The sequence below is a fragment of the Rhinopithecus roxellana genome, chromosome 4, assembly GCF_007565055.1.
Source record: "Rhinopithecus roxellana isolate Shanxi Qingling chromosome 4, ASM756505v1, whole genome shotgun sequence".
Classification (NCBI taxonomy): domain Eukaryota; kingdom Metazoa; phylum Chordata; class Mammalia; order Primates; family Cercopithecidae; genus Rhinopithecus; species Rhinopithecus roxellana.
The window spans coordinates 64,356,788-64,370,568 of NC_044552.1; the positions used below are offsets into that span (position 1 = coordinate 64,356,788).

The 13,781-nt window shown below is 40.5% G+C and overlaps 2 protein-coding genes and 1 pseudogene across 6 annotated transcripts in view; 2 read left to right on the forward strand and 1 right to left on the reverse strand.

Annotated features, from left to right (window-relative positions):
• Nucleotides 1–13,781, reverse strand: part of LOC104663792 (cytidine monophosphate-N-acetylneuraminic acid hydroxylase) — a 366,736-nt gene that overhangs the window by 294,392 nt on the left and 58,563 nt on the right. The gene's annotated exons all lie outside the window — the stretch shown is intronic.
• CARMIL1 (capping protein regulator and myosin 1 linker 1) overlaps nt 1–13,781 on the forward strand; it is a 344,245-nt gene that overhangs the window by 102,405 nt on the left and 228,059 nt on the right. The gene's annotated exons all lie outside the window — the stretch shown is intronic.
• Nucleotides 3,503–3,602, forward strand: LOC115897126 (annotated as a pseudogene).

The following is a 13,781-nucleotide window of genomic DNA, read 5'->3' on the forward strand; positions in this document are numbered from 1 at the left end:
TTGAGGATGTAAATAAAGCCATGTGGACCAAAAGTGAATAGCATATCCAATTATCTTGTAAATAACTTTAGCTTAGTAAATCTCCCAAGTTATTTTAAAAACACAGTATTTTATTGGGTATTTGGTATTATATGATACTCTAAAGAAGAAATCACCAAACATTTACTCTAAGGGGCCAGATAGCAAACATTTTAGGCTTGCGGGCAGATTCTCTGTTGTAGATACTCAGTTCTGCCATGGTAGTGTGAAAGCAGCCATAGAAAGCAGCCATAGAAAGTATACAAACTGATGGATGTGGTTATTTTGCATTAAAACTTTATTTACAACAATAAATAGTGGGTCAGATTTGGCTCTCTGGAGTAGTTTGCTGACCCTTGCCCTCAAGGAAAGAAAGAGAAAGAGATTTTGTTGGATTGGGAAAGTAAATGGAAAATTAAAATTACATGAATTACAAAATTTCCAGATAATGAACTCTATGAAAAACTAAAAAAAATACTTATACCTCCTATTGTTTGAATTAGATTTCATGTTTGATATGAATTTGTAAATAAATTCCAAATACCTTTATCGATAGTTCTTCCTTTTTAAAATCTAAGGCCTGTGGTTCACAACAAGCCTCTCTTTATTAATCAACCATTTATTGTTTTCTTTGCACCAGGCACTGTGTAGGTCATTGGAAATTTACAAATAACTTAGACACACATTTTTCCTTTAAGGAGCCACAGTCTAGACTGTGTACTCTTTCCTGCCAGAAGTGGACTCATGCCTTGGATCACACGAAATATTTGGTCTAAAGTAGCAAGAAACCTGCATTGGAAAAGGGACTTTTTGATGGTACACTCATCTTTTTTTCTCTTTCTGCTGTAAGTGTGTTTGGACTGCTATATATTTGTTTCTCTTTATTTTCGTATTGTTAGAGAAAGTGTGCTAGAATTTATAAATGGTGAGAATATTTTGATAACTTAGTTGCCAAAATTCCTAGTCTTGATTCCAGAGGTTGTGTTTTCCTGCCCTTTAAAATTTTTACTGAGTTGCCTTAATTCCGTTTTTGAGTTTCGTTAAGTTCTATCAGATTATAAACAAGCACCACCAAATTGCAGAAGGTTATATCTTAATAGTATTGAAATAGGCAGTTATAAAAAATTGTGTCACCTAAGTCTAACGGCTCCTCTAGAATGTTTTCCTTTAGACCTAAGCCATTCTGGCCCTTGCACATTGGGTGGGTCTGTGATCTGTTTCTGCTCACAACACTTCTGACACAAATGGCTGGATTTTTTCCACACCAACAACCAATTCTTCAATTCTGACACTACCCAGAGTTAGCACAGACCCCACAGTTTATGGGCTTAGACCCACAAGACTCTTCTCCACTTTAGATACCAGTTGTAAGTCCAGGTCTCCTATACTTCAAGCAAGAGATGATAAATCTTGAGTTTCTGTGAGCCCCACTCTTTGGGTTCAGTAATTCTCTATAAAGGCTCACAGAACTCACGAAAACTCTATGAAAAACTAAAATTACTTCCTATTACTGGTTTGTTACAGAAGTTACAACCCAGTAGCAGCCAAATAGAAGACATGCACAGGACAAGGTATAGAGGAAGGGCATGCCCTCTCTAGATGCCCACCCTCCCAGCACCTGGATTGTTCACCAATCCAGAAGCTTTCTGAACTCTGTAACTTAGGGGTTTTGTGGAGCTTCCTTTACATAGTCATGGTTGACTACATCACTGGTCACTGGTGATTAATTCAATCTCCATCCCTTCTTTCCTCCCCAGAAATGGGGCAGGGGCTGAAAGTTCATTCCTCAGATTTCATGGTTGGTTCCCCTGGCAACCACCAGCCCTCATCCTGAAACTCTCTAGGGACCCACCAGGAGTCATCACATTTGCCTAAACTCAGGTATGATTGAAAATGGGTTTATTATGAACAAGAGACACTCTTCTCATTCCTATTGCCCAGGAACTTCCAAAGGTTTTAGAAATTCTGTGCTAGGAACTGGAGACGAAGACCTTATTTTTATTTTTTTAAGACAGAGGCTCGTTCTGTTGCCCAGGCTGGAGTACAGTGGCTCAATCTCAGCTCATTGCAACCTCCACCTTTCTGGTTAAAGCGATTCTCATGCCTCAGCCTCCCAAGTAGCTGGGATTGCAGGTGTGCATCACCACGTCTGGCTAATTTTTGTATTTTTAGTAGAGACGGGGTTTCGCCATGTTGGCCAGACTGGTCTTAAACTCCTGACTCCAAGTGTGTCTGGAGTTGGTTCCTTCCGGTGAGTTCTTGGTCTCACTGACTTCAAGAATGAAGCCATGGAACTTCGTGGTGAATGTTACAGCTCTTAATAGTGACACGGACCCAAACAGTGAGCAGCAGCAAGATTTATTGTGAAGAGTGAAAGAACAAAGCTTCCACAGCGTGGAAGGGGACTTGAGTGGGTTGCTGCTGTTGGCTGGGGGTGGTCAGCTTTTATTCCCTTATTTGTCCCCGCCTATGTCCTGCTGATTGGTCCATTTTACAGAGTGCTGATTGGTGCATTTACAATCCTTTAGCTAGACACAGAGTGCTGATTGGTGCGTTTTTACAGAGTGCTGATTGGTGCATTTACAGTCCTTTAGCAAGACACAGAGCAGTCATTGGTGCATTTTTACAGAGTGCTGATTGGTGTATTGACAGTCCTTTAGCTAGACACAGAGCACTGATTGATGTGTTTACAATTCTCTACCTAGACGGAAAAGTTCTCCAAGTCCCCACTTGACCCAGGAAGTCCAGCTGACTTCGCCTCTCACAAACGATCTACCTGCCCAGGCCTCCCAAAGTGCTGGCATGAGCCAACATGCCTGGCCTTATATTTCTTATTATATCATAAAATCACAGGGGAGTTGGATGGGGGTGAGGGAGGGCAGTATATGAACGAGAGAAGCTCTAAAGTCCAAACGAGGGCAGAATGTGGACTTCTCTGGCCCTGAGGAGTGGGTTGGGTTGAGTAAAATGGGATGGTTTGATTGGACAGGTTCTGATGAATCTGGTAGTGGGTACCTCAGGAGCCATGAGGACATTTAAACATAATAGTGTCACAGAAAAGATAGAAGATTGTTCCCTAACTTGGGTAGTGGCATGAGAAAGTGGGTCTGCTGTTGGGAATAAGGTAGGCTCAGATTGTGGTTTTTGAGGGTGCCAAGAAATGTCTTTGTAAGGTTTCAAATGTACATAGATGTAGAAGGAAGAATGATGCCATTCTAAAGTTGTTTTGAAGTGAAAAACAAAAATAATATATTTTAAAGATACAAATAATTTCCGTAAACATATAACAATCCATAGAGAACAGTGTAATCTCCTTCTGGTGACATTAATTGAAATACTTTATGCCAGGCTGGATGAAATCTATGTTTAAATTACTGGTATTAGTATTTTGGTATTTTCCCTTCCGTAAGATAACCTTGATTTCTCACTTTTTGTGTCCTGATTACCTTGAAGTTAATATCTTGAAATAGAAAAACTCTGGTTCTTGCTTTGGTAGCACATACACTAAAACTGGAACAATAAAGACGTGAATATGTCCCCTGTGCAAGGATGACATGCAAATTTGTGAAATGTTTCACATTTTTTTTTTTTTTTTTTTTGAGACGGAGTCTCGCTCTGTCGCCCAGGCTGGAGTGCAGTGACCGGATCTCAGCTCACTGCAAGCTCCGCCTCCCGGGTTTACGCCATTCTCCTGCCTCAGCCTCCCGAGTAGCTGGGACTACAGGCGCCCGCCACCTCGCCCGGCTAATTTTTTAAATTTTTTTAGTAAAGACGGGGTTTCACCGGGTTAGCCAGGATGGTCTCGATCTCCTGACCTCGTGATCCGCCCGTCTTGGCCTCCCAAAGTGCTGGGATTACAGGCTTGAGCCACCGCGCCCGGCCGAAATGTTTCACATTTTTTAACACAAAATTGTGGCTTGTATGTTTTTAAAACTTTGTATTATGCAAAACTTCTTGAGAACAAATAATTATGGGAACTTTTAAATACATGCAAAAATAGAATAGGGTAATAAACTTTCCATCTACATTTTATTTATTTATTTATTTATTTATTTATTTAATTTTTGAGATGGAGTCTCGCTGTGTCGCCCAGGCTGGAGTGCAGTGGTCTGATCTTGGCTCACTGCAACCTCCGCTTCCTGGGTTCAAGCGATTCTTCCTGCCTCGGCCTCCTGAGTAGCTGGGATTACAGGCATGTGCCACCATGCCCAGCTAATTTTTGTATTTTTAGCAGAGATGGGGTTTTACCATGTTTGCCAGGCTGGTCTTAAACTCCTGACCTCAAGAGCTCCGCCCACCTCAGCCTCCCAAAGTGCTGGGATTACAGGCGTAAGCCACCACGCACAGCTGGTTTTTAAGACGTGAAATTTCAGAATGCTTGTTTTTAAGAAAGAAAGCCCAATTGCCCCAATGCTTTGTTTGAGGACAGAGCCTGAGACACAGGAGAACAACATGGTGGTACATTATTGGCACCACTGCCAACACAGCCCACATGTAGCAACAGCACATTTTGTTGGTTTTGCCAGCGTTGATGCTCAGATCCCTCTGTGGCCACCAATAGCCAGCACCTGTGTCAAAGTTGGCTGCCTCAATTAAGACACAAACCAAAAATTCTAATTTTATAGTAGTTTCTGTAGTACCAGCCACGTGTACAACAGGTGTCATTTGCTTTTCTTCTGCCACAAGAGTGGCTTTGGACTCATGTGTCCGTTGGGTGATGGTTGAGGTTGCTCTCAGCCAGTCCCCTCTCCTGGTTCACTCAATGGAAGCTGTGTATGCCCACATGGCGCTGTATGGACACCAGCTTGTTTTCCTTAAAAACATTGCTGTTTTAGATTTGCTTTCGGAATGTGACCTATGGGGCAGAGAATCCAAGAATATATAGCTTCTACCTCATTGCCTCGTTCTCAAAGGTATCCAAGCCTCACTGCCTTGAGAAATAAGTGAAAGTTCCAGAAGGTACTATCTTACTTGACGATAAATTCTATAATCTTTGCTAATAATAGAGTGTTTTGTTCAAGTCACTTACGTTTGTTTATTTTTTCCTCTCGGCAAGCCTAACATCATCATCCTCAAAAGCATGGTTGACTGTGAATTTCCTTTTGAATGGATGTAATACTATTTAATTTCTCCCACCCATTCATCTATCCAAGCATTCAGTAAACATTTATCGAGTACCTACTGTGTGCCGAGTACTCTTCTAGATGCTGGAGGGACAATGATTAATAAGAAAATCTTTTCATATTCGGTGAGAGAGGAAAGTTGGACATTAAAGCAGATAGTAATGTGGTGAACTAAGTGCAGCTATAAAGATATGTACAACTTATCAGGAGAACAGTTATCTAAGACATCCAGTTCACAGAAGGAAGGAGAGAACACCATGTAGGCGAGGGGAATTTCACTATTATTGCCATATATTCAAGGCCAGGAGTGGTGAGAGAATGGGCTGGAGATGTAACAAAGGTGCTCTGTGACAGAGTTTGAACTTCAGTTTGCTGGTGACGTGTGGGGAAGTCTGAACGGGATTCAAACAGAGTGGCATGATTATATTTGTGTTCTAGAAGAATCCCTCTGGTGGCTCTGTGCAATGTGGTTTTCAGGGAGCGAGGACTGGAGACAGAGTAGATAAGTGAGAATGCTGAAGGGCCTAATGATTCATGCATGCATTTCATTTAGTAAACATTTATTGAGCACTTACTATGGACCATGCCCTGTTCTAGTCATTTGGAATTTATTTTCACATAGATAAACAAAAGAGATAAATAGTAGTAGCTTTTTTTGGATAGATACCAAATAAATCACAGGGTTTGCTTTGATCATGACAAACTTTTGAATACATGTTTTCTAGAGGAATATATTGATTTGGTGGTATTTTTATTTTGGATTTGGATCAGTCAGCACTAACATAAAAAATGGCCTGTTTCATGGTGCAAAGTAGTAAGGCTTTAGTTTCAGCTCTTGAGTTTTTCTAAGACTGATTATTCCAGTCTGTAGATTATTCTGAGCCTTAGACTCTCATTTTCTGCTCATTAGCACCTCAAAGAATGGAGAGGAAGGGAGAGAAACTTCAGTCTGACTTGCCACTTGTTAGAAGATTTGGTAAAGAAGGTGATGAAATTAATATTTAGTTTTCAAAATCAGGTTACAGATTGTTTTTGGGCTTGTTCTTACCTGCAGTTCTTGCTTTCTCTCAACTGTAGCTAACTTGCTGTCTGGATATATCTGAGTGTGTGTGCCTCATGCACAATGAAGGGTAGGATTAACCTTGGAAATTTGGTGTGGGCAAATAGCCCAAGAATTAATACATTTAATAATACATTTAATTATTTTATCCATCACACTGGTTATTTGCAGTGTCAAAGCAGTTACCTTGGTAGGATATAAGGACATGGAATTAATTTTGTTGTTTATAATCTTTTTGTGTGTGTATGTGGGGCGGGTGAGGATAGAATCTTTTTCTGTCGCCCAGGCTGGAGTGCAGTGCCTCAATCTTGGCTCACTGCAACCTCCGCCTCACAGATTCAAGTGATCCTCCTGCCTCAGCCTCCCAGGTAGCTGGGATTACAGGTGTCTGCCACCACACCTGGCTTTTTGTGTTTTTGGTAGAGATGGGGTTTCATCATGTTGGTGAAACTCCTGGCCTCAAGTGATCCACCTACCTCAGCCTCCCAAAGTGCTAGGGTTACAGGCCTGAGCCTCCATGCCTGGCCTGTTGTTTATAATCTGATATCTTGCTACTTGTACTTTATTAGTATAGTTTAGGAGTAGGAATTTTCAAATGAAAACAAACACCCCCCAGGACATTGAGGAAATAACTGTACCCACTTCATAGGGTTGTCAGGAGGGTTAAATGAGTTAATATAAGCGAAGACTAAGGTCCAGCACATAGTAAATGTCATATAAACACTGGTCATTTTTATTGAGTTTACTTTTGAAAGACAGTTTGATTTTGCATGAAAGTAACAAGCAATAGGTGAAAATCATGATATTACTAGATAATAGAAGATATCACAAGGCCGGCTGTGGTGGCTCATGCCTGTAATCCTAGCACTTTGGGAGGCCGAGGTGGGCGTATCACCTCAGGTCAGGAGTTCAAGACCAGCCTGGCCAACAACATGGTGAAACCCCATCTCTACAAAAATACAAAAATTAGCTGGGCATGATGGTGGGTGCCTGTATTCTCAGCTACATGGGAGCCTGAGGCAGGAGAATTGTTTGAACCCAGGAGGCCAAGATCGCACCATTGCACTCCAGCCTGGGTGACAAAGGGAGACTCCGTCTCAATAAAAAAAAGAAAAGAAAAGAAAAGAAAAGAAAATCACGACAGACTAGATTACACTCTATGATGTCACCTTTTACTTCACTAACAATGCATTTAATGTACAGACTATATACCTTTTTAAAAGCTCTGGTTCAAGGAAAGTTAAAAGTGTTTATAGTTACAGGTCTACATTTGAAAAATACTTGTTATGAACTGACGAATAGGCAAATCCAGCATTTGGGCCACAACCTTTTTTTGATAGTTCCCCAGATAATAGCCTGGAGAACATATGCAGAGATTTAAAAGTCAATGAGTAAGTGGATAGCTGAATCTGTTGAACACTATGCTCACAGTTTCTAGTTCAAGACAAATGAAACATTAACATAAGTTGTTCTGAATATTCTAAGTGAAGAATTCTACCTTTCCTTAAGTTAAAAGATTTATAACCTTTTAAATAGTAATATATATTCTGCAATTCAGCAGCTTTTCTTTCTGTGATTTTGAAGACCATCTTTTGAAGATGCAGAATTTAGAATTCCTACTTGGCATTTCTTCAATTCAGTGAGCCATCCATGAAATTCAGCCAATGGAGATATTAAACACAATGAAGGTGAGGAACTGAAAGTGCTTTGTTTTTTAGTTGCAGTGACTTCTAATTGAAGCAAACCAGCTATACATGTGGATGGTCATGACTTTATAATTACAATTAAAATATTTTCAGTAGAAGACTGAGGCCTCAGGGAAAAGCATCGTATGAAATGGAGACTAATCACCAGATACGATTATGGGCCCCTTTTCCTAGTGGGTAATGATTTCTTTGCCTCTAGCTGTGAGTTGGCAAATGGGCTCTGTTATTATGAGTGTCTGTTGGAAGAAAGAAAAGGATAGAACAGAACTATGAGAGAAACAGTTCATAAGAGAAAAAGAGAAAAAGATCTTGAGCAGATAGGCAAGTAGAAGTCAAAGTCCTCACTGTTTGGGTCCTCCAGACCTTGTTGAACCATGTTACGATTGTAGCATTACACCTGCAGTGTGTCTGCAGGTGTTCTGGATGTTTTGAAACCCATTTGATGGAGAATCATTTTTTGATGTCCTCAAGTTGATAAATGTTGGAACTGCCATCATTATTCTCTCTACAACAGGAGGGTAAAGGCTGGAGAGTATTGAAAAGCTAATGTTTCTTTTGGTGATGTCTGCCTTAGTTAAAACAGTTAGTATTATGTAATAGAAATGAAAGTATTTAGCACAGACAACAGTTTTATTATGTTTTCTCTTTTAGATGTGGATTTCTCTACTTTTCTTTTTTTTTTTTTTTTTTGAGACGAAGTCTCGCTCTGTTGCCCAGGCTGGAGTACAGTGGAGCGATCTCAGCTCACTGCAACCTCCGCTTCCTGGGTTCAAGCAGTTCTCCTGCCTCAGCCTCCGGAGTAGCTGGGTTTACAGGCAGGTGTCACCAAGCCCGGCTAATTTTTTTGTGTTTTTAGTAGAAATGGGGTTTCACCATGTTGGCCCAGGTGGTCTCAAACTCCTGACCTTGTGATCCAGCTGCCCTGGCCTCCCCAAGTGCTGGGATTACAGGCATGAGCCACTGCACTCGGCCTTTTTTTTTTTTTTTTTTTTTTTTTTTTTTAAGAGACAGGGTCTTGCTCCATCACCTAGGCTGGAGTGCAATGGCATGATCATAGCTCACTGCAGCCTGCAACTCCTGGGCTCAAACAGTCCTTTCACCCCAGCCTCTCAAAGTAGCAGCTGGGACTACCACACCCAGCAAATTTTTACAATTTTTTGGTAAAGATGTGGAGGCTTCTCTTTGTTGCCCAGGCTGGTCTTGAATTCATGGCCTCAAGCGATCTTTCTGTGTTGGTCTCATGAGATTACAAACATGAGCCACCACACCTGGCTCTACTTAACAGGCACAACCAGGAAAGTAGGAATGGCTGCCCTAAGGGGAATTAGCTTTCACTCCTTATTGATGGGAATTTCCTGCCTCTACTACTAGAGAAACCCATATTTCCATGTTTTACATTCAGTGCTGACCAAGCATTTGCAAGTGCCCGGCACTGTGCTTATCTCATCCATAGATCCTCTGCCAGTAGAAGATGGAATGGTTTTAATTGAGAAGACCTGAGGAGGACTTCTGTTTCTTAATCGGAGTCTATAAGCAAACTTGAAAAGAATCTGTCTTTCAGCTTCTCATTGGTTTAAAAATTATGATACTGTCTATTATATGTTTTGCATAACTTTAAATCTTCTTTTAGTCATATTGTATTGCTTTCTTTTTTGAGATGGGGGGGTCTTGCTGTGTTGCCCAGGCTGGCCTTGAACTCCTGGGCTCAAGCTATCCTCCTGCCTCAGCCTTCCAAGAAGCTGGGGATACAAGCATGTGGCATAGTCAAATTGTTTTGCAAAAGTGTTAGCTGCTTGAGATTTTAGGCAGATTGGAAGTTGTCGATCACTTCTTTTCTCCAAAATGTAAGATGGAATAATTGCTGGAATTGGATGTCAGTGTGTTTTTATTCTAGATACTATGAAACATGACTAATGATGTTAGGAATACTTGAGTCAGCATGTGAAAAGGAAAAAGCAATGAGTTGTTTCTGCCCAGTGATCAGGGCCAATTAAGCAGGGGAAGGCAAGCTAATATTGGTGTGGTCCGCAGCAATGAAGATTTTGTCTACGTTGTTCTGTGTGTGTAGGACTCATGATAATTACAAGAGGGCATGCAATATCAGCAGAATACAGTTTAGGAATGAAGAATCAGGAGACACTGAGTTTCCTGTCTGGGAAAATTTTCTGTGTGACACTAGCCACTGGTGTTCAACTATGTTCTAGGAAGCATTTTACTCTGTTGTTATACATTATGAACTAATCATCTGTTTAAGATTTTTCTGGTGGCAATTGCCTAGTTAAAAAAAAAGTAGACTTTACAACATTGCAAAAGTAAAGTATTGCAAAAATAATAATACTTTCCTAGATGCACTACGAACTTCCTGAAATTAGTTGTGATTAGGCAGCTCACTGCCCTTTCACATGTGCTATTTTGAGATCTCATTCTTCGGTGCTATAATGATCGATATTGCTAATATATGTTAGGAAATTTGTTGCCAAGCTTCTCTTAAGCCTCTGGAATATGGCTATTATTGACATTACCTTGTAATTTTTTAAAAATAAATTTTCTAGACATATATATGTACACACACACACACACACACACACACACATATATATATATATTTTGAGACAGGATCTCAGTCTGTCACCCAGGCTGGAGTACAGTGGCACAGTCTTGGCTCATTGCAACCTCCGCCTCTTGGGCTCAAGTGATCCTCCCACCTCAGCCTCTCAAGTAGCTACAACTACAGGCACATGCCAACAAGCCAGGCTATTTTTATATATTTTTGTAGAGATGGGGATTTGCCATGTTGCTCAGGCTGGTCTCCAACTTTTGGGCTCAAGCAATCTGCCTGCCTTAGCCTCCCAAAGTGGTGGAATTACAGGCGTGAGACACTGCACCCCACCTAGATTTTTTATATATGTTTTAAAAACAACCTAGGCAACTCTTTAAAAAGTCACATTTTTTGGCTTTTTAAAAATTTTAATTTTTTTTTTAACAGTCTCGGTATGTCAGCCCAGGTTGGAGTGCAGAAGTGTGATCTCGGCTCATTGCCACCTCTGCCTCCTGGGTTCAAGCGATTCTCCTGCCTCAGCCTTTCCAGTAGCTGGGATTATAGGCGTGCACACCACTACCTGTAATCAGCCTGGCTAATTTTTGTATTTTTAGTAGAGATGGGGTTTCACCATGTTGGCCAGGCTGGTCTCGAACTCCTGACCTCAAGTGATCCACCTGCCTTGGCCTCCCAAAATGCTGGGATTACAGGTGTGAGCTACTGTGCCCAGCCACTTTCTGCCTTTGTTTTTTTTTTTTTTGCTTTTATTTATTATTTTTATAAGTCCAAGGGGTACATGTACAGGTTTGTTACTTGGACATGTTGCATAATGGTGAGGTTTGGGCATCTAGTATGAACTTTCTGGCTTTTAATATTTGTGTGTTTTCAAGCTTGTGAAAGAACTTTGAAAGTTGGTCACGTGATTTGATTTGAAAGCTAAAATAAATCGAATGGTTTCCTTCATAAGAGATAGTTAACTAATTTAAAGGTAGCTATTTGTACTCTACAAGAAATAGTATTTTTCAGTAATGTTCACTAATTATTCACAGATATTTCACTAATATTCCACTAATGTCATTATAATAGGGTAGCTGGCTGGGTGGGGATAATTTCCGTAGGACATTGTTCTATACATGTCATCTTTTCAGGGAACGTTGATAAGTACACTGCTATACTTGGCTGTGTATCCCTGGACAGTCAAAGGATAAAAGGCCGCTGGGCTGTCTATCCTAGGTTATGGGGGTGATAATGAATGGATTAGACAATAGCTGACAGGAGCCCTAAGGACCTTCTGAGGTTGAGCCTCAGATTTTTAATCTTTTCCTTTTGTCGCAGTTGTCTAGATGGTATCGAGATCTTGCAGAAGATGATGGGTTGAGGTTGGTTTGGAATTTGACTTTCTTCTTCAGTGGCCTTGTCAGCAGTAGTTACTGTTCAATGTGATAGCCACTAGCCACATGAGGCTGTTTGAATTTAATAAATTAATGACAGTGAGATATAATTAAAACAATATTTAAATTACAAATTCCTTTGTTGCACTAGCCATATTGCCAGGGCTCAAAAAACCACATATGGCTAGTGGTAAACATAGCAGTACAAGTTCTATTGGACACTGACATCTATAGAGCCGTGGTGGATTGTCCAAAGTCATGTGGCTAGTCAATGCAAACCAAGTGTTTGGACTAGTTTAGCAGTTATTCTTTTATGTCATGCAGGCTTTCAGTTTTGGGTATTACAACTTGAACTAAAAAATTTGTCCCTGGCATGCCACGTTCTTCTTCCAAACTGTGAGAAACTCAATGACAGAGTTAGAAATTAATTATTACCACATAATTTTAGTTTTACAAGTATCTGTGATTCATCTTAGGCTGTTTTTTTTGTCTGTATGCATGTGCATGTGTATGCGTGTGTGTGTGTATGTGCGTGTGTATCACATGTGGTATGGTGGGAGTTTGCCACCTGTGCCATACATTGCTAACCTGGTATATATGATACCCAAACCATAGATATATATATGGGATCTAGAATTTCAGGGTATTGCAGTTGGACAGGACTTTTGAAGGTACCTAGCTTAACCTTGTACGTATGTGTAATACTCCTGACAAGGTTTTTCATGGTGAGAGCCCTACCTTATAAAAGAGTTCACTTCTTTTCACAACTTCAAATTGATCTTGGAATGTTCTTTATATCAAGCAAAAATCTTTCTTCCTATAATTTCTATACATTGTTCCCAGTTGGCTCACAGGAAAATATTTATTCCCTCTGACATATGCAGCCCTGCCAATATTTGAAGTCTGTTTTCCTGTCACTCTTATGTCTTTTCTCCTATAGGATAAGCAGACCTAGTTCCTTCAGCTTTTCCTTATGTGACATGTTTTGCAAACTGCTCACCACCCTGCTTCCTTCTTCCTGGACCGACTCCAGGGGATGGCTCAGATCTGTGTAACTGAACATTTCGCCTTTCATGTGAATGGATGTCATACTAGATACATTTGGAAAATCTGAATAAGTCTTTCTTGAGGCAAAAAATGGCTACCACTATCCACGTGTAGGAAATATATTGATTTAGTTTTCGTTGGTAAGAGGAAATGTCGTTGTCTATAATAAATGTGTTATTTTTATAATCAGAAACTATTATACCATTTTGATAAAAGTAATACCGCTCTTTATAATTACTGGATTGGGTAGAGTTTAGGTCTAGTGGATGGGAAAAAACAACAACAGTGTTCCTGATCTTCCTCCCTCCATTTTTCCCACCCTTCATTCCATCCATTGAGTAATCTTTGTATGCCTGTTATATGTCACTAACTATGGCACTAGGGTCACAATGATGAAGAACAGAGTGGTTTCTTTCATGGTGAGAGGCATGATATGAGTGATTTAATTATTCTGGCAATGGGAAGGATGCAGTAGAACTCTGTTCCGAGCTCCACAATAACTTATGAATGGCATGATCCTCAGTAGGTCTTTCATTTTATTCTTGTTTCTGAATTTCTGAAATGGCAATGATACTTGGAGTAGCTTCCTTGTGGGATTGTTGTAAGACTTAGAAACAAAATGATAGGTGAGATTTCTCTAAAGATCATGGTTAGACCAGGCATGGTGGCTCACACCTGTAATCCCAGCACTTTGGGAGGCTGAGGCGGGCAGATCACCTGAGGTCAGGAGTTCGAGACCAGCCTGACCAACATAGAGAAACCCCGTCTCTACTAAAAATACAAAATTAGCCAGGCATGGTGATGCACACCTGTAATCCCAGCTACTCGGGAGGCTGAGGCAGGAGAATTGCTTGAATCTGGGAGGCACAGTTTGCAGTGAGCTGAGATCGCAACATT